At 37.5% G+C, this 21,799-nt stretch overlaps 1 long non-coding RNA gene across 1 annotated transcript in view; it reads right to left on the bottom strand.

The window, feature by feature from the left end:
• LOC139085049 (uncharacterized) overlaps window positions 1-21,799 on the bottom strand; it is a 198,571-nt gene that overhangs the window by 38,840 nt on the left and 137,932 nt on the right. The window lies entirely within an intron of this gene.

Genomic DNA, 21,799 nt, shown 5'->3' with positions numbered 1-21,799 from the left:
CTCAGGGCTAAGGGGAATCCCACAAAGGCATGAGTACCGGAAGCTGGAGATCATCAAGGGCCACGTTAGAGGCTGCCTACTACATACAGTATTGTATGTACATAATTTTCAAGTATGTGAATATGACAATATTGCGTTGCAGAGAGTTTCTGTCTGGGAAGATGAAAAGGTTCTAGAAATGGATAGTGGTGATAGATACACAAACTTTGTGAATGTATTTCATGCCACTGAATTATACACTTAAAATGGTTTAAATAGTAAATTATATGTTATCTATATTTACCACAAAAAAATTTAGAGAATAATGTTTGAAAAAATTAACCTTCATTTTTTTCAAGTAATCTGTATACAGAAGGCAGATATAAAAAATCAAATTCTTTAAAAAAAATCACAAAATAAATGATTGGAGCTATAAATATGTGGGGTTTGCAAACAACATATTGGCTGAAACCTACAATTATTTTTCACTTCTCACTAAGAGGAAAATAGAGAGGGATGACAATCAAATAAGATCTGGGAAGGAACTTTGATTTATTTAGCTTTTTCTCAAATGCCTTATGAAGCTTGAATTCAAAAGGTAGGTGAATTTTGGTACATGATTCTAAAGCAGGAGTTCAGTATCAACTTATCAACCATTTCCATCCCAAACGCCTTCTAATTCTGTATTTGTCTCTTGAATAAGAACCGTCATGAAAGTTTTTATCCAAAATGGAAGGCTCAGCATCATCCTTGATTTCTCGTTTTCCATATCCTATTTTCTAGCAGAGCTTGTCAATCTTGCCTTCTAAATATCTCTCAAATCGTGTTTTTGTTTTTTCTTTTTCAGACCATTGATGTGATGGATTGCATTTATTGATTTTTGAATACTGAGCCAGCCTTGCATAGCCAGGATAAATTCCACATGGTCAAGCTGTACACTTCTTTTTATATATTTTTTTTATTGAGTTAATGATAGGTTACAATCTTGTGAAATTTCAGTTGTACATTAATGTTTGTCAGTCATGTTGTAGGTGCACCACTACACCCTTTGTGCCCACCCCCCACCCCACCTTTCCCCTGGTATCCACTAAACTGTTCTTAGTCCATAATTTTAAATTCCTCATATGAGTGGAGTCATACACAGATTATCCTTCTCTTGCTGGCTTATTTCACTTAACATAATTCCCTCAAGGTCCATCCATGTTATTGCAAATGGAATGATTTTGTTCTGTTTTGCAGATGAGTAGTATTCCATTGTATATATGTACCACATCTTGTTTATCCATTCGTCTGTTGCTGGACACTTAGGTTGCTTCCACGTCTTGGCTATTGTAAACAGTGCTGCAATAAACATTGGGGTGCATAGGACTTTTGGGATTGCTGACTTCAAGCTCTTTGGATAAATACCCAGGAGTGGGATGGCTGAATCGTATGGTAGTTCTATTTTTAATTTTTTGAGGAATCTCCATACTGTTTTCCATAGTGGCTGCACCAGTTTGCATTCCCACCAGCAGTGTATGAGGGTTCCTTTATCTCCGCAACCTCTCCAAGATTTGTTGCTATTAGTTTTAGATATTTTTGTCATTCTAACAGGTGTAAGGTGATATCTTAGTGTAGTTTTGATTTGCATTTCCCTGATGATCAGTGATGATGAGCATCTTTTCATGTGCCTATTGGCCATCAGTATGTCTTCTTTGGAGAAATGTCTGTTCATGTCTCCAGCCCATTTTTTGATTGGGTTGTTTGATGTTTTGTTGTTGAGTTGCGAGACTTCTGTATATATTATGGATATTAAGCCTTTGTCAGATATATGACTTGCAAATATTTTTTCCCAGCAAGTGGGTTGTTTTTTTGTTTCAATCCTGTTTTCATTTGCCTTGAAGAAGCTCTTTAATCTGATGAAGTCCCATTTGTTTATTCTTTCTATTGTTTCCCTTCTCTGAGAAGGCATGGTGTCTGAAAAGATCCTTTAAAATACTGATGTCAAAGAGTGTACTGCCTACGTTTTCTTCCAGAAGTCTTACGGTTTCAGGTCTCATCTTTAGGTCTTTGATCCATTTTGAGTTTATTTGGTGAATGGTGAAAAAGAATGGTCAATTTTCATTCTTTTACATGTGGCTTTCCAGTTTTCCCAGCACCATTTGTTGAAAAGACTTTCTTTTCTCCATTGTATGCCCTCAGATCCTTTGTCAAAGATAAGCTGTCCATAGATGTGTGGTTTTATTTCCGGGCTTTCAATTCTGTTCCATTGATCTGTGCACCTGTTTTTGTACCAGTACCATGCTGTTTTGATTACTGTAGCTTTGCAGTATGTTTCGAAGTCAGGGATTGTGATGCCTCCCGTTTTGTTCTTTTTTCTCAGGATTGCTTTAGAAATTCGGGGTCTTTTGTTGCCCCATATGAATTTTAGGATTCTTTGTTCTAATTCTGTAAAGAATGTCATTGGGATTCTGATTGGGATGGCGTTGAATCTGTAGATTGCTTTAGGTAGAACGGACATTTTCACTATGTTTATTCTTCCAATCCATGTGCATGGAACGTCTTTCCATCTCCTTATGTCGTCATCAAATTCTCTCAGAAAGGCCTTGTAATTTTCATTATATAGGTCCTTCACTTCCTTAGTTAAATTTACCCCAAGGTATTTTATTCTTTTTGTTGTGATTGTGAATGGTATTGTATTCTTGAGTTCTTTTTCTGTTGGTTCATTACTGGAGTATGGAAATGCTACTGACTTATGCAAATTGATTTTATACCCTGCAACTTTGCTGTAGTTGTTGATTACTTCTAACAGTTTTCCAATGGATTCTTTGGGGTTTTCTATATATAAGATCATGTCATCTGCAAACAGCGAGAGTTTCACTTCTTCCCTCCCTATTTGGATTCCTTTTATTCCTTTTTCTTGCCTGATTGCTCTGGCCAGGACCTCCAGTACTATGTTAAATAAGAGTGGTGATAGAGGGCATCCTTGACTCGTTCCTGTTTTCAGGGGGATGGCGTTCAGTTTTTCCCATTGAGTATGATGTTGGCTATGGGTTTGTCATATATGGCCTTTATTATGTTGAGGTAGTTTCCTTCTATGCCCATTTTGTTCAGAGTTTTTATCGTAAATGACTGTTGGATCTTGTCAGATGCCTTCTCTGCATCTATTGAGATGATCATGTGGTTTTTATTCCTCAGTTTGTTGATGTGGTGTATCACGTTGATTGATTTGCAGATGTTGAACCATCCCTGTGTCCCTGGTATGAATCCCACCTCATCATGATGTATGATTCTTTTGATGAATTGCTGAATTCTGGTTGCCAAAATTTTGTTTAGAATTTTTGCATCTATGTTCATCAGTGATATTGACCTGTAGTTCTCTTTTTATATTTTTTGCATTTGCTTTGCTAATAATTTGTTGAAGATCTTTGCATCTATGTTCATAAAAGATGTTGGTCTGTAGTTTTCCTGTAATGCATTTGTCTGGGTTTGGTATTAGGATAATGCTGGACTCATAAAATGAATTAGAAGTATTACCTCTGCTTCTATCCTCTGAAAGCAATTCCAGAGAATTGGTGTAATTGTTTCCTTAAATCTTTGCTAGAATTCACCAGTGAACCCATCTGGAACTGGTGGGTTCTGGGTTGGAAGGTTAGTAATTATCGATTAAATTTCTTTAATAGATATAGGCCTATTCAGATCATCTATTTCTTCTTGTGTGAGTCTGGCAGACTGTGTCTCTCAAGAAATTGGTTCTGAGGCCAGCCCCATGGCGAACTGGTTACCTTTGCATGCTCTGCTTCAGTGGCCCAGGGTTTCACTGGTTCGGATGCTGGGCATGGACATGGCTTCACTCCTCAAACCATGCTGAGGCGGCGCCCCACATGCCACAACTAGAAGGACCTACAACTGGAATATACAACTATGGACTGGGTGGCTTTGGGGAGGAGGAGGAGAAGAAGAAGAAGGAGAAGGAGAAGAAAGTTTGGCAACACTTGTTAGCTGGGACACCAATCTTTAAAAAAAAAAAAAAGAACAGCATTCTTCTAAAAAAAAAAGAGGTGGTAGCTTTTGTCAAAAAAAAAACAGAAACTGGCCCATCTCATATAGGTTATCAAATTTGTAGATATAGAGTTGTTCATAGTATTCCTTTATTATGCTTTTAATTTTTATGAGATCTGTAGTGATGTCCCCTCTTTCATTTCTGCTATTAATAATTTGTGTCCTCTCTGTTTTTTTCTTAGTTAGCCTGGCTAGAGGTTTATCAATTTTATTGATCTTTTCAAAAAGCCAGCTTTGAGTTTCATTGATTTTCTTTGTCAATTTTATTAACTCTTGCTATAATTCTTACCATTTTTTTCCTCTGCTTACTTTGGATTTAATTTTCTCTTCTTTTTCTAGTTTCCTAGGTGGAAACTTAGATGGATTTTAGATCTTTTTTCATTTCTAATATATGCATTCAGTACTATAAACTTTCCTCTAAGCACTGCTTTCACTGCATCCTATATTGTGCCTTTGTTTTCACCCCAAACGTGAATGCCCTTGTGCAGGCTCTCATCCTTTCACTCCTGGGTTAGTAAAATAGTATGACTGAGTTTTCCACATCTCTGTTTTCTCTCCCCCTAGCAATCATTCTTCACAATAGAGTGAGTTTTCTATTCTTAAATATGATATACTTGCTTCCTTTCTTAAAATCCTTTATTAACATCTTTGTGGGGAAAAACCAAAAAACTTTGTATAACATACCTTCATGACCAAAACCCTTCAAAACCTTCATGATCTGAGCATTCCTTCCTTTACAGCCTCATCACACCCTAATCCCAACCATGCCCTACCTTCCAGTCAACCATACTACATGACCTCCCTCTCCTCTTTCTCACACTCTCTCTCTGTTGGTGTTCTTTTCCTTTTTGTTTTCTTTTTTTTTTTTTTTGGCATGAATGTCATTATATGGTGAGTATGTTATTTACGTATGTCTTTTCTACTTGTCCAGGACTTCTCAAAAGACATTCATCTTTGATCCTAAGGGCTTAGACCCAGTGTTAATTCCTGGCATATAATTACAGTGAATACAATTGTTTAATTTGCAAGAGAATTAATGAAATATTTATGTAATGAAAGAAGCATAATACATCACATAGGATCTAATATTTAATAACTTCTGAGGTCACTTCTATCCCTTTCATCTTATGACTATTCTGGTTTTATCTTTTAGTGATAATGTATGGGAAACATTTGGAACAATGTTGTGTGGAAAAGCACATTAAGATAGAATTTAAAAGAACTTATTTTGGGGCCTGGCCCCATGGCCGAGTGGTTAAGTTCACGCACTCCGCTGCAGACAGCCCAGTGTTTCATTGGTTCGAATCATGGGCACAGACATGGCACTGCTCATCAAACCATGCTGAGGCAGTGTCCCACATGCCACAACTAGAAGGACCCACAACGAAGAATATATAACTATGTACCGGGGGTCTTTGGGGAGAAAAAAGGAAAAAAATTAAATCTTTAAAAAAAATTCAAAAAAAAGAACTTATTTTGCTATTATTACTGCAGTTATTACTATTCTTTAAATTAGCTTGTATTTCTCTCTCTTTTTTCTTTTACTTATGAAAGTATTTTAATATTTATTTTGTTTGAACTTATAAAAACTTTTTCAAATAGATATATCAGGGAGTGTGTCCTTGTCCTGGACCAGTTTTTGCCTCCTATTACCTTGGATGAGTCACTTTGAAGAATAAAGATCATTATGCTAATTCATACTATTATTATTGTTATGTAATTGCAAAGTTTGTTCCACTTTGTGTGCACATTTCATTGAGGCTTACCTATTAGCTAACGTTAGTCAGGAGACATCTTTATGATATCTCCTTGTTACTGAGGTGTTTTGAATACAATGTGGGACAAATATTTTATGAGCTGTATATTATAATAATTTTTACTGTCCTAAACAACACAAATTTATTCGTTATTGCTCCTGACATTTGACTTTGTTTATAGAGGTTTATATCTTTACAAATTAAAAAAAGTAATGTCCTACTTTTTCGGCCTTGCAACTTTTTGTTTCTCGCTCCAGATCTTTGTTGAAGTGAGATTCTGAGTTTAATGAATAATGTACTATTTCATTTCAGAGTATTATTGTTTTCTGAATGAACACATTTAAGCAATTGCCCAGTCTCATTATGAACTTTACTATGTGGGCATCCTTTCTATTCCCCGCCCTGGTGCTGGTGTATTAGAAGGACCTTCAAGTGGCATCTACTCCACGCACCTGCCTAGGAAATCTATTGCTTCTAAATAGACCTTTAAAAATTCTATAATCTAACTAAAAAGAGTTTTAAAAAAAAGAAATTTAGTCCTGCCAAAATAATAAGAATATTCTTTCCATTTTATGCAATGTTTAATTTCTTAACAAATATTACTAAGTATTTTGTCAAATACAATATATTGTAAAAACAGATGACCACAAGTCTAAGACTTATATTTAGGTGGTGATTTTCTCTCTTAAATGTAAAGCAAATGAAAAGGCCGGATTCATGAAACTAGAAATTGAGTTTTCTAGTTGATTTACAGCCCAACTAATAGCTCTGCACAATCCCTTATGCTATCTACTTAAAGAGAAAGAGCATGATCTGGAAAACTAGGCTCTCCATATGGGTTTCTTTAGTTTCTAGGGCTTTTTCCCAAGACCATAGAAAGGGCTAGTAGTGATGGGAAGGAAGTGATGACAAGTGGCATTGACAAAGAGTCAAAATGTGAGTTTTACTCTACCAAGAGACTGACTGGTGATTAACTTTCAATTCTGCCCCTGAGTGGGTACAGTCGCCTGAGGAAGGCCTCCCAAGGGCCACAGATACTGGCCATTGAAAACGTTCTTAAGGGAGGGTCTCCTTCTCACATCAACCCCTCAACCCTCCCTAAAGAGATCTCACAGCATCCAGAGAGCCAGGAGTCCTGAGCAGAACACCTACAACTGTTGGCTGAAGTTAGAAAATCTAAAACTTTCTTTTTTTGCCTATTCACAGCCATGTTCCCATTTTCCTTAAGAATTATATAGAAAAATTCTCAACTGGTTAGAAAAATTCAATGAAACCTGAAAAACAAAGCCTACATTTTTTAGTTAGGTAATAAACTAGTGTTATACTTTCTAGGGAGAAGCAGTATTCTTATTCAGAGAGTGTTTAAAAATTCCGTTTCCCTGATGATTAATCATGTTAAGCACCTTGTCATATACCTGTTGACCATTTGTAAGTCTTCTTTGGAGAGTTACCTATTCAGTTTCTTTGCCCATTTTTACATTGCGTTATTTGTGGGTTTGCTACTGAATTCTAAGTGTTCATTATATATTTTAGATATTAACCCTTTATCAAATATATGGTTTACAATTATTTTCTGCCTTTCTGTAGGTTGCTTTTCCATTTTGCTGATTGTTTCTTTTGCTCTGCAGAGCTTTTTAGTTTGATGTCATAGTCAATTTTTGCTTTTGTTGCTGGGGAAATGCAATTCAAAACCACAATGAAATATCACATCTGTCAGGATGACTATTATCAAAAAAACAAAAGATAAGTATTGAAGAGGGTGTGGAAAAGAGAGAACCCTTGTACACAGTTCATGGGAATGTAAATTGGTGCAACTACTATAGAAAACAGTATGGAGGCTCTTCAAAAAATTAAAAACAGAACTACCATACGATCCAGCGATCCAACTTCTGGGTACATATTCAAAGGAATCAGGAGTGTGAAGAGATACCTGCATTCCTATGTTCACTCACAATAGCCAAGACATGTAAGCAACTAAATGTCCATCAATGGATGAATGGATAAAGAAAATGTGGTATATAAGTACAATGGAATATTATTCAGCCTTAAAAAAGAAGACAATCCTGACCTTTGCAACCATGTGGATGAACCTGAAGGATATAATGCTAAGTGAAATAAGCCAGACACAGAAGGACAAATATTACACTGATACCACTGAATGAGGAATCTTAAATAGTCAAACTCATAGAAGCAGATAATGGAGCAGTGATCACCAGGCACTGAGGGGAGGGGGAAACAGGGAGATACTAGTCTAAGGGTTCAAAGTTTCAGTTATACAAGATGAATAAGTTACAGAGATCTGCAGTGCAGTATAGAGCTTATAGTTAACAGTGCTGTATTGTACATTTAAAAGTTTGCTGAGAAGATAGATCTTATGTTAAGTGTTCTCATCACAAAACAAAAATAATAATAACTAATAAAGAGGGTGGGAGGAAGCTTTTGGAGGTGACGGATGTATTTATGGCATAGATTGTGGTGATAGTTTTCATGGTGTATACTTATCTCCAAACTCATCAAGTTGTATACAGTAATTATGTACAGCCTTTTGCATGCCAATCGTACTTCAAGAAAGTGATTTAAAAAATTATATTCCAAATTTGAGATCATGATAAGATTGCTGTTTCCCCAAAATCTGTTCTGCTGAACTTCTGTTTCTAAGAGCAGGCACTCTCCTCGCTGGAGAACATGTTTACCGATCAGTTTGTAATATTATAAAGGCATCAGACACACAGAAATAAATGGAGCATCCCTGAACCTATTAGATTAGCCTGAGCTCTTTCCACATGTGATTGGAGATGATCTAATTGGCTGGTGCAGTAAGTAAGTTACCCTGAGTGTTTGAATATAATGCATGTATGTTTACAATACCAAAACACATTAGAGATAGTTTCATTTACTCTCTTTCTCTTGGCATTACTCCTACTAGAGAAAGCTTTCCACAGTGCTTCCAGTGAAAAGGGGGAATTTTGGGGGCGATTCCTCACAGCCGCCTAAGGATGCTCCTTTATCTGAATCATCAGCTGTCTTTGAATGCCATTTTATGAGAAGGGTGCTGTCTGAGTCTTTCTTTACCTAAACTGTTTTCTGTGATTCGTCTCCCACATGAAAAGAAATGGAGCCCACTCTCAACAGTGTACTGAGTTGTGTTGAAAACTATATCATATTCCCTTTTACCCAGTCTTGATTTCTGTCTTAATATAAGCAATTGAGATGTTAATAAGAAAAATATTCAGATCTGAGAAAAAGAACATTTTATTTTCATTATTCATTTCAAGATACTCCTTGTAGCTATTAAATTCTCTAATTCTCTGAACACATAGAGTATATATTACTAGAAACAAAAAGACTGTAATTATTTGGATGTTACATTAATTAATGGGATCCTTTATTGAGATTTTGTATTCTAAGGACTGTGTATAGGAATGAGTAGCAAGATGGCTAAATAGATCATTTGCACCACAAAAGAACTGTTCCTAATTGCTTAATAATTTTTTTAGTATTCATGGAGTTAAAAAATCTAGGCAAAGGCATGAAATTAAACTGACAATAGATAAAGACATCATCTAATCGCAATAAAAATTGAAGAGTAATCAATGTGTATGTATTAAACATTGTGACAGTTAGTCCTACATCAAACGTCCTGAGTCACTTTTGTTTTTCATCTAAAATATAATAGCTCTCACTGTAATTCATTCACCATTCAGTTTTTATTCATTAAGCAACCACTCACAGAGTACCTACTTCACGCTGAACACATATTGTGCTGCCCACAATCTCAGAAAAAGCATGGCATTAGAAGCCAGGTAAATCTGACACCTGCGCCGATTTTTAACATTCGTTTGCCTTTGAGCACCTATTTGTATTGTTTCGTGTAATTGGACAGGCAACTTTTTTAATTTAAAAAAGCACATACACAACTGGCTTTTACTAGTCCAGTGCACAACAACAAAAACTGTGCAAGGCAACACACTGGAGAGAATTCAAGAAACAAAAAAGCTCTGTTCCATTGTGACAAAAAGGGGGTGGCCTTCCAAAACTGCAAGATCTCTGTTCATTTGGTTTCTCCATTCTCAGCTCTGCTTAAAAGGAGAAAATTGTGTAACCACACTACTGGTCTCTTCTGAGAATTTGAATTGTGGAAGGGCATTTCTTTTCAGTGCTTCTAGATTTTTTATCCAATTGGGTCCTATTATTTTAAGGAGGCCAAGAGAGGTGAAATGCCCTGTCCAAGGTCATGTGGTTCATTTCAATTCAGTTAATATGGCAACCTCTAATATGTGATGCCTACTTGCTATGAACTGAGTTATATCCCCCTCAAAATTCATATGTTGAAGCCCTAATCCCCAATGGGACTGTATTTGGAGATAGGGCTTTTAAGGAGGTAAAGTTAAATGAGGTCATAGGGTGGGCCCTAATCTGACAGGACTGATATCCTTATAAGAAGAGGAAGAGCTACCAGAACTCTCTCGCTGCATGCATGCACAGAGAAAATGCCCTGTGAGGACACAGTGAAAAGGCAACATCTGCAACATAAGGAGAGCGGGCTCACCAGAAACCAATTCTGCTGACATCTTGATTCTGAACTTTCAGCCTCCAGAACTGTGAGAAAACAAATGTCTGTTGTTTAAGCCCCCAGTCTGTGGTATTTTCTTATTGCAGCTTGAGCAGACTAAGACAGTATCCAGAGTCCTTGGTCTCAAGAAGCCCTGAGAGATGAACAAAAGAACTCAGTGAGATGTGGAGCAGAGTCAACACGAGAGCTCAGCCAATGGTACCTGGGGGAGTGCAATCAGTTCAGGTTCTCTGAGAAGCCGACCTCAAGACAGAATTAGATGTGCTAGAGGCTCATTGAGGGGAGAACACATGGAGGATAAAAGGGAAGGGGAGCAGGAATAGATGGGCAGAGTCTTCTAGTTACGATGCAGGTCTGACACCTGTGAAAAGAGAAAGAGATGGAAGAAGGTTTAGGTAAGAAGAGTTCCAAACTGCAAGAGTAACTCCAAGACATTCTTGGCCAGGCTGATGACGTGGAGACGCAGAGTAAAGATTGCTGGTCTGAGGAGTCCCCCAATGGGACAACATGGCCAAGTCTACGAGCCCCACTGTGCTCACTCATTTAGTGGGAGCAGCCTGAAGCAAATGTGGCCTTGGCATGAACAGTGAGGTGGATCTGAAGGTGCAGCAGCTGGAGGCTGTGCACCAAAAGGCCTCCTCGCATCAGATTCCCCTGAAGGGTAGTCTAAACAGCCCACCTCCAAGGTCATGGAGTCAGTGTATCAGGGAAAAACCAGGACTCGAACATGGATGCTTGTTTCTGTCCAATTCCAATACATCACAAAGTTTTAAAGCCAAGGAATTGAATAAAAGTTAGATACTCTACACAGAGAGTTATAAAGCCTGGGTCTAGGTGGACAAGTTGCTTAGCACATGTTTTTTGGTGCATGATTTTTCTAGTGATGTAAAAGTCAATAACATTTGCTTTTTCTTCTACTTATTGTGATGAGTTGAAAACCCAAGTAATATGATTCATCCTACCATGTTGACAATTATGAATCTAATATTTGCAAATAAAGTGATAATTCATCTCTTGGGATGTGAAGCCATCTGTCATCATCAAAAAACTTGTCCTTACCAAATTATCAAACTGTCATGTGCAATTTTAAAGATCTTTCAGTGCCCATGCTCACCTGATTCCAACAATCTGATCAGAGTCCTTGCATTCTATGAAATGGAATATGCAATCACTAGTACAGTTTGCTCCCTGTGATAGGGCAAAAAATTAGCCCTAAACTATTCAGAAAGAGGGCTAGTAACATCAACTTAACAGAAATCTATAAACCTCTTGCTTTTTATAGCTACCCAGAATCCCAGGGCCTGGCTAAGTGGAATGAAATGTGTCAGTGGAAAGTGGGAAGTGCTGTAGCTGAAATGAGGCATGTGGGGCGGAGAAGGTCCATCTGTGAAACAAAGCTCATCACACCTGTTATGGACTGAATCACGTCCTCAGAAGATTCATGTTACAGCTCTAATCCCCAGTGGTTTTTGGAGAAGGGACTTTGGTAGAGAATTTGGTTTCGATGAAGTAATGAAGGTGGAGTCCCCAAGATAATGCCTTCTTCTGGAGCCTTATAAGAAGAGGGTGAGACAGGAGAGTGCTCTCTCTCTCTTTCTTTTCCCACCCATGCACAAAGAGGTCATGTGAGCACAAACAGAGATGGCAGATGCAAGCCAGAAGAGAGCCTTCACCAAGAATTGAATCTGCCGGCACCTTGATCTTGGACTTCCAGCCTCCAGAACTGTGAGAAGTAAGTGTCTGCTGTTTAAGCCACTCAGTCTATGGTATTTTGTTACACCAGCCCAAGCTGACTAGGACATACCCTTAGCTCAGCTAAAGCAACTTTCACAAGGAAGCTCTTCCTTTCTGATTTTGGAATTTTCTCTGCAAGAGGCAGAATGGAGCACCTTTAGAACAAATAGAAGCTGTTCTTTTCAGAAAGCACTTTCCTCATTGCAGAAAGACCTCCCCTATGAGTGGACTGTCACATCAAGGTGCCTAGATACTCTGTGCTCAACAGAGTTAATCACAGCATTTGTAGCCATGTCCTTCATTCCTGACATTATTGTTTCATTTGTGCCTCCATTATCCTCCAGCAGGATTGGCCCATTCACTTATAGCCTGCTACATTCTGGATAGGCTGAGATAATGACAGGAGTCATTAACAAAGATAATGGGAAATGAAAATTCACGTACCCTAGGCATCATATTATTTCTATATTTGTGAACAGATCATCATAAATGCCCCCTTCCATGGATGACCCTGGAGGCCTTTAACTACTACCACCGAAGAGTCATTGTAATGACTTGAAAGATATTTTGGTCAGAGGATACCAGGGCTAACAGGGAGTGGAGAGCTTCCAGAGGGCAGTGGCCCATCTGACACTTTTCACAACCTTCTTGCCAGGACTTATCAGGCATAGAGAGGAAGCAAAAGTCTTGGGGGTGACTCAAGGTCAGCATTGGCTGAGTGGATTTACCCTGATGAAATATGCTATCAGTCTAAAATATGCTGCTGATGCTGATCTGCAAAAGTTCGATGGGATGTAATGACTCAGAACGGTTGAGCATTCCAAAACACAGGAGTTTTGCTAAGTTCTTTACCTTCTAAGTTGTACTGGAGTACTTGTTTATAACCTCATGCCAGAAATAGAATATAAAACAGTTTTTTCTTTGTATCAGACTAATATACTCATTACTAAGAGCAAAAAACCCATACCATTATACCCAGAGTAATTTCCTTATTAGGATGGAGCAATAGTTTATAGGCAACAAAAGGATATTGTGCATGGTGACAAGGCTCAAATACAACTGGCCCGATGGAATGTTTCATATATTTTATGCATTTCAAAAGCTCAGTTAATACTTCATAAATTTAAGTGAAATATTTTCTTCTTTTAACAAAAGTCTGTTTCTCTGTGCTTTTCTTTGCTTAAATAATTGACGGCAGCCCAGGCTGTGGGAGCCAATGTTCAAACACAATTTAGTTACGTAATTGAAGAAAGAAATATTAGCACTGAGTAATTTTGTTCTGTTTTATAGTTGTATTAAAAGTACAACCATCCTTGGGCTGGCCTGGTGGCATAGTGCTTAAGTTCATGTGCTCTGCTTCAGTGGCCTTGGGTTCATGGGTTCAGATCCCAGGCATGGACCTTCACACTGCTCATCAAGCCATGCTGTGGCAGCACCTCACATACAAAAAATAGAGGAAGACTGGCACACATGTTAGCTCAGGGAAAATCTTCCTCACCAAAAAAAAAGAAGAAGAAGAAGTACAACCATCCTTGGGTATTCCTCAGTTCCTAGCTGAGCAGCACCCCAAATTCTAACCTGATGCTGAGAACCTAGAACTGGGCAGAGAACTTCCAAACAAACGCATATGTACACCTCTCAACCTCATTCTTTTTATGAATGTTAGCACTGGGACAGCAACACTGCAAAATCTTGCAGTAGGTATTATATTGTTGGTTTTTAACTTATGTATTTTTTGCTTCTTTGATGAATCAAGGTAAACAACATTAGCTTACAGCATGGTATCACGAGAGAGGTCTGGCCCAGGAGGAAGCAGCCCACTCTTGTTTGACTATGCATTAACTGGGAAAATCACTTTTTCTCCTTAGCTGAAAAATGAGGCAGGAAGAAGAGTAGTATCTCATTTCATGCAGATGCTTTCCAGAAATGAAGTAACAGGTATAAAACAATTAAAATATGGCTAGACACATGGCAGGAAGACTTGTAATCTCCTACTACTGAAGTCCCCTTGCATGTTTAGTACTTAGAGAGGACCTGAATGGCAGCAGAGATGAAGTTGGCCATCCCCGCTTAGCCATTCTCCAGCATTCTTTCTTTATCTCCCATCCCCAATCTTATTTTATCTTGCCAAACATCACTAATTCTCTCTGAGGAAGGCAGTTATTTTGGAGAAAGCACACCACCAAAGTGGCAAGTGCCAGCACAGTTGAAGGGAAAAACCTCCCGTGAATCCATGTGGAACGGCAGAGGCTCTGAGAAGCCAATTAGCTCTTTCAGAAACACTCACACGGGCACACACCTAGGCCCCGCCTGACCTTGAAGGAAGATGCGGGTCAACCCGCGAACACACTGTGGGCCTCTCACAGCTTCATATTCAGTGCAAATTCCCTTCGAGAAGTGAACTGATTTTTTTTTTCTTGAGATTTGTTGCTTCTGAGAATGAGATGAGACATTCAAACTCATTTCCCTAGAGGCTCAAACCAAATTTGAAACAAGCAGAGAAACAGTGAAGGACCAATAATTTCACCAGCTGGCTCTCCCACGATAATCTACCATTGGATGGGAAGTTGTAATGCGTTGTGTGATTACTTCCCCTCTTTTATTTGTTTGCTTTTCCTCCTCTATTTCTGAGTTATCTTTCTTCATTTTGTGAAGAACAATATAAATATACAATGTTTTCAGGTTGGAAACAAGTTTGTTTGAAGCTGCTGGGTTATTTTTATTTCTGAAAACTTTGAACAAGAAGTTATAATTTTCTTTCTCCCCCATGGAAAAGGTAAAGAAAGAGTAATCACAGAGCTAGGTATGTAATGATTATAACAAGGAATTATTTTATTGGAATCCTGCATACTCTTAGTTATTAGGTTGCTGGTTTTCTGTAACATTTACCTCTTTTCAAACTGTGCAATTTGCTCAATTTTTATTGGACACGTGATGGTATTTCAGGCAGAGTTTAATCTTCTACTCAAATTATTATATTTCTCTGGCCAAAAATTCTGTAAAGAATGAGTGGATACAGTGTAAGTGTCTCATTTCCAATATTACATAGACATTTGTAAAATACATAAAGATATATATCTGCATAAAAGCTTATCTTGTGTGTGAAACACCCATCATAATACATGTATCTTGGGTTTCTGAAGAAGTTCTGCATACGCTTTGACACATGAAGCAAGAATATGTAGAAATACACAGACAAATTTGATGTTTAAGTGACTTTTTTCCTCTGAGGTATTTTGATATAACATTAATTACAGCGGCAAGAATCTGAATATTGTTTCTAAACGAAATGGAGATTTAATCCATAGTTTTATTTGTTTCCATCCAATCCTCCTGATCTCTATAAAGTATTACAAAGTGTACTCCCCTCTCATGCTATCTTATTGCTGATTAATTCACCCGATACTTTCCGATTATTTGTCTGCCATGTGCTGTGCCGAGTTCTGGTTTTACGACATAACCACCAGAGGCACAGGCCCGCGCCCAAGGACCCTAGGACTTGGACAGGTGCTCAGACACTGTAGGAAGGAATTTCAATAAGTAAGAAGTATAATTTTTTTCCATAATAAATTAATTTCTCTTTTATGTCCCCACTATATTAGTTGATAGACATTTACTCACTTTAGCATCAACTCCCTACTACTCTCCTTGCTTTTCCCAGGGCATCGTGTCACTTAAATCCTCTCACTCTGTGAGGACATCCAGGGCCCTCTGCCTAGGTACATCATACAGGCATTTCTACTCCTCTACTCCCACGCCCACGTGTGAGAAAACTGAGGCCTTGTCATCTCTCCCAGTTCTGCCAGGCAAGTTCTCTCTTCTCTCAGATCCACAGGAAGTGTCTGTTGTCCCCTCTGCCACTGGAGCTCATAATTCCATGTGCAGGAACACGTATCAGCACATATCCTCTCTGGCTTCCCCTGCAGCTCTCCTCCCATCCCATCCAGGGAATCGTTTCTTGACTGGAGTAGGGAGCGACCAGAAGTCTTCCTCCATCTCTCTGTCTTCTCAGTTCCCTTGGGCCTCAGCTCTCGAAATTCAAAAGACTTTTCTCTGCTCTAACATCCCTTCTCTGAGACAAACTCCTTACAACAAACAGGAAGGGAATCACTGGCTCAAAGGAAGTATGACGAGGAAGGAAGACTTGTCAGTTATGTCTAAGTATTTACACAGACAATGTATTCTAGCAAGATCTGTGATTGGGGGAATTACTAGTTACAAGGAGGGTCACTTCACTTGATTTGTGTGCAGACAACGTCATGACCAAACAAACAATGTTGTAGCTGAGACCTGAAAGATTAATAGACATTAGCTGGGCAAAAGGAGACTGTTCTAGGGCACAGAAAAGCATGGATGCTGAGAGCACATGGAATATTCTAGAAACTAAAAGAAGTTCAGTATAACTAGAGTATAAAGTGTGAGTCGAAGGAGGCTGAGGGGATGGGGAGCACAGGGAGGAATACTGCATCAGCAGGAGGGCTGCAGAGATGAACGCATTGTTCAGCAGACATCATTGGTTGCTTTCTCGCAGGCATTTCTTCTTCCTTGTTAAAGAACCCCTTGTTGATTCAGGCCTAACTGTGCTTAGTCCTCGAGGGTGAATCATGGTTAATATGAGCCAATCACAGCAACCTTATGCAAATGATTGGTTTAAGGGTGGGCAAAATATCAAGTTCTGGTCAACTTGCTACAAGAGAAAGGCAGCTGAAGACTTAGGAAAATGTTTCTCCCTGATATTAGAAAGGGACATGAGATGAACAGAGAGTGTTCTCTTTCTCGTGCTGTCCTTCCTGCTTTTGAATGTGATTGGTCATTGTTTCAATGTCAGGAACTAGAGCACGTAACATGTGAACACAAGGCAACAAATTTCAGGATAGAAGATACTATGCTGATGATGTGAAAGATAGAAAGAGCAGGGGGTTCTTGGTTGAGGCAGAAACCCAAACTGGAAATGTTTCCGTCAGGATAATCTAGTAAGCAATAAAAATCCTTATAGCGTACACCATTATTAGGTATTCAGTGACTTCCTACTAAATTCCTCCTAACATGGCAAGATATTTCAGGATTTTGCAAGGGTAGTATAGAGCACTGGGGCCAGGTGTGGGAAGATTTTTGCAGACAAATGTGAAGACACACATTAAAGAGAAAGCATAATATGGGCAAAGGGGCAAATTTAAAGAAATTTGATAGAATTAGAACTTAAAATGTAAGTTTTGAGAAATGAGGTTAAGATATAGGTATGAACTAAATCATGGAGGACCTTATAATCCAAGTAATGGTATTTAGATTTTATCCTAAGGGCAAAGAAGTTATTAGTGGTATTAGGGAGAATTAGGTGACCAGATTTGCAATTTGAGATTTATTCTGGATGAACATAGCTTAAGCTAGATTTCTAGCAGAGTTGGAAAGTAAATTCCAGAACAGGAGATGGAATCAGTAAGATGTTGTAGTTGATTGGATTTCTGTGGTCAGAAAGTGGGAACAATGCCAAATATCTGTTATGATAACCAGGAGGAGGAACAAGAAACTTCTAAGTAGTAAAGACATTGGAGATTTCTTCAAGAAAGTACTATCTTGAATGTTAGTGGTTATCTAACTTTGAATTGTCTCAGAGTTACCAATCAGATAGATGCATAAATTATCCTTACACGACTGACCAGAAAAACTTAATCAGTTTGAAGAAACCAAATTCCTAACTGTGTTTCTTTTCCAATGACTATCTTATTTCCTTCCATCATAATATCAACCTTTGTCAACAGTGTCACATGTACACTGTGAGATTAAGAACTCCACAGAGACTAATGTGTGCATCAAGGATGTATTCATCAATTATGGTATTTACAGTTCTAACATAAGATTAATAATCTGGTATTAAGTCTTTATGCCTTAGTTTAGTGTATTCATCAGGATCCCAATAAGAAAACATTGTACCTTCAACCAAAGATAATTCAAGAAAGGTTCATTTACAAAGGGGCTCTTTACAAAATGTAGCTTGAGTACAGAGGAGCTACAAAGGGTAGTACAGTCACTCAGGGCTAGAAACAGAGAAGCTGTTGCCACCCATAAGCCCAAAGGGCCAAGAGAAGGGGCGTCACTGGAACCCGCAAGAAGAGAGACATGCATATAAGACTCCCTGGAGAGAAGCAGTCCCTTTACTCTAGGGACTTAGCCAAGAGGAAGGAATCACACATGTAGCCAACAAGAGGAATAAAATATCCTGACCTTACTCTCTTCCTTGACCCCAATTTCCTGCCAGGGCTCCTAATTAGCTAAACACAGCTAGAGGACCTTGGATAAGGTACCTCTTCAATAGAATCATGTAGTTCAGCCTGCACCCACACAGGGACAAGAAGAGGAAAGAGTTAGTCTGAAGGGGAAATAGTATATGTCTGGCATGATCATAGGTGAAAATATTATCTAAATCCATTACCTTTGTCAAAGTGAAACTCACATGTGAATTAACAACTAGGTTTTCAAACACTGTGAAAATGAATGGCTAGAATAAAGACAGAAAAGTTTTAGCTCAAAAAATCTGCATTGATAAAGTAAGTGCTCACCAAAACCTAATTAAGTATTTTTAATTAGTCTTTCCTGCTAAAGAAATTATTCCGTATTTGTTTTTAGCCATAACAGCTTTGTGGGCGGGAGATGGGAGTTATAATAGGACTAATTATAAATGAAAGTGAGCAAAATTGCAATATTAAACTACATTATTGCTTAGCCATAACTTAAAATTGTAATTGTGTTTTTAGTGAATTATACTTTTATAGTTAAAGTGGTATGATAATTTCTAATAATGAAATGGAGGAGCAATGAAAGATTTCTTAATTTTATTTGGGTTTTGGAGAGCATTTTATACATAATAGATACCTTAGATTGAGTGCCATCTCAGTTCATTCCACGACTCAAGACCCCCTAGGATGTCTGAAGAAGCCATCTGCTGAGTCAGCTAGGGCTCTATTTATAGAGATTGTGGTGCTGCCTGAATAAGAGTGTGTCCAAAAGAAAGATGGAGCCAGGGGAATCAAGTTTGGTCCAAGAAGAAAAAGTCAGTGATTCTGAAGTTTGGTATGATGTCTGTTCCATATTACTCTCTGATTGAGCTTTTAGGGATTCCTGCCTGACTGATAAAGCAAGGGAATTTAATGAACAGGCAAGGAAAAAATGAAAATTAATTATTTTTACCAAAACCCACAAGGAACAATGAGAGAAGGCATACTGCAGTGATCAGAAGTGCTACTTTTAATGCAAATGGCAGGATTCTTGATGTCCTATATAACAGGCTTGAGGGCACATTGGTGTGAGTCTGTAGCAACAGGAATACCCTCATCAGTTAAAGATATTTAACATCCCTATATTTGGCACAGACATAAGAATCCTCATCATCCAGCACCTATAGTCAAGAACCTATAATCTTGAGGAAAATGTTGGTAGACCACGGTAGGTGCCATAGTGGTGTGCTTGCCAAGCCTTGGCAATACAGCAACTTCTTTGGCCCCCAGCAGCAGCAGAAGACCTTTTCAGGGTAAGCTGACATAGGAGACAATTTAAATATAGGAAGTCACATTAGAATTCTAATAGAACAGGTGAAGGCAAGGCAAGAGAAATACTATTAAATCTATAAAGATGGAAAGGAAAGCAGGTTTAAAGGCAAACACAGTTGAATAAGGGGTTCAAGAACTGAGAATTCATAGCACAACATAGATTAACCGATTAGCCTCCTTGTTATACCTTAGAAATCTTGTACATTGTGGAATTTAATCTTTTAGTAAACTCTTGGCTGCAATATGCCACTCAGTGTTACAGTTAACTCTTTTCCTCAATTTTCAATATTTATGTTTTACACTCTTCCCCAGATTAGGGAGGGTAATTACAAATTATAGCCTAACTTTACTATGACTCTGTGATAATCTCTTGATCATTCATACTAAAAAAAAATGACTAATACAAATGTAATATAAAAGGAGCACATTATTGGGATTTATTACGGATTTTTAATTATTCATTTATTCACTTAAAACCTTTACTGAAACCTGCTATGTGAAAGAAATATGGTAGAGTTTTTAAAATTTTACTAATATTTAAATATGTTTATATTTTCGGTAACTGATGGGTGAAAGAAGGTAGGAGGAAAGAGAAGAAGGAAGCACAATATTTGCTATATGGAGCTTTGAACATTTGCTAAAGATAAACAGCAGCGAATAATATAATTTAATATGTTAGTTATAATTGATTTGGCTTTTTAAACTATCTCAAACAATGCTCAAACTCCTTCATTGATTTTGGTTTTGCACCTTTTTTTAAAATTGATGTCTAAAGTAGTTGATGACTGAATATATATATTTGAAATAAGTTGTATGTGAAGAATCAAATAGCTGTATTCAGTAATATAAAGATGTTACTATTACCTACCTCTGATGACATTACAGGTCCTCTAATGTATTTTCATTATGGAATAAATATCATGTCTAGAGGAAACAACATAAACTGAAGCTACTAACATTTCTCCTGTGGTCATATTTCTAGCAACTCGTTTTCTTGTATAAGTCCTATGGTTCCTATTTTAGAAATTTATAACAGAGAGATGAGAAAAATAATCACAGTCATAAGATTTTATTTCCAAATGCCAAGTTTACACTCAGATTCTAACATTAAAACCAATTTGTTAGAACAATTCCAGAGGAGACAATTTTTAACTTAAGCTGTATATGCAAAAAGTATTTATAGTTATAATATTTTATTCACCCTTAAATGTGTTTTTCTTTCCAAAGGTTTTGTTTTAAATATTAGACAGAGATGGAAAGAATTTATGTAATGGGATAATGTGATATTATAAACAAGTGCACACTCGTGGTCTTGGCTATGGTATAAAATCTAATCTCCCTAGCTTTAGCGACATTTTATAACAAACGTAATACCATATCTTTTTACCAGGCTTGGGGAGTGAGAACGCGGTTTATTGGATGGGAGCTTTAGATTGCTATTATTCATCACTTACATGAATTCCATTGATAGCCAATCCTAAGGAAAACACAAAGAAAATATTTGGGTCCATTTAATATCCTTATTTAGTATGAGAAAATACCTGTGTTGATTTGGACATTTTAATGAAATGATTTAAAATAGATTTTATTATGAAATGACAGACTGCACAATATTTATCTTTGCACAAGAATTGGTCAATAAGCTCATTGATTAAGAGTTTAATCTTTCAATTTTTCTCAACTTTACGAAGGATAATTTCAAATCCCAAGGGTGTTACTATGTTATTGATTAAATAGATGTAAATAGCCAACTTTCAATTCACTAATATATGTGTCCATAATAACATGATATTATCATTTATGAGTAATATCAAAAGTAATATTAGAGTTTAGATTAATTGGCCATGGCTCATTTTCACTATGAATGGAAAGGTATTTTTCACATTAATAAATTATCCTATTTTTTTGTGCCATCTTCCTGCAGGTGCTAGTTTTATAGTTGACATTTAGTAAGTGAGCTGCACCCAGTAGGATATAATGAAGACAATTTAGGCATAATCTAATATCTTAAAATGTGAAGATAAACTATTTGATTGGGGATACTTTCATAATTTTTATTAAAACTAGAATAAGGACAAAGCAAAATCAAAAAAAGGAAAATTCTAGAGAAAAAAATTGTTTCTATTCCCTGCAATGCTCCTTTAACCTGTAAACGGTTGTTAATACTCTGT

The sequence above is a fragment of the Equus przewalskii genome, chromosome 8 (genome assembly GCF_037783145.1).
Source record: "Equus przewalskii isolate Varuska chromosome 8, EquPr2, whole genome shotgun sequence".
NCBI classification, from domain to species: Eukaryota; Metazoa; Chordata; class Mammalia; order Perissodactyla; family Equidae; genus Equus; species Equus przewalskii.
This window is presented reverse-complemented; position numbering and strand designations above follow the sequence as displayed.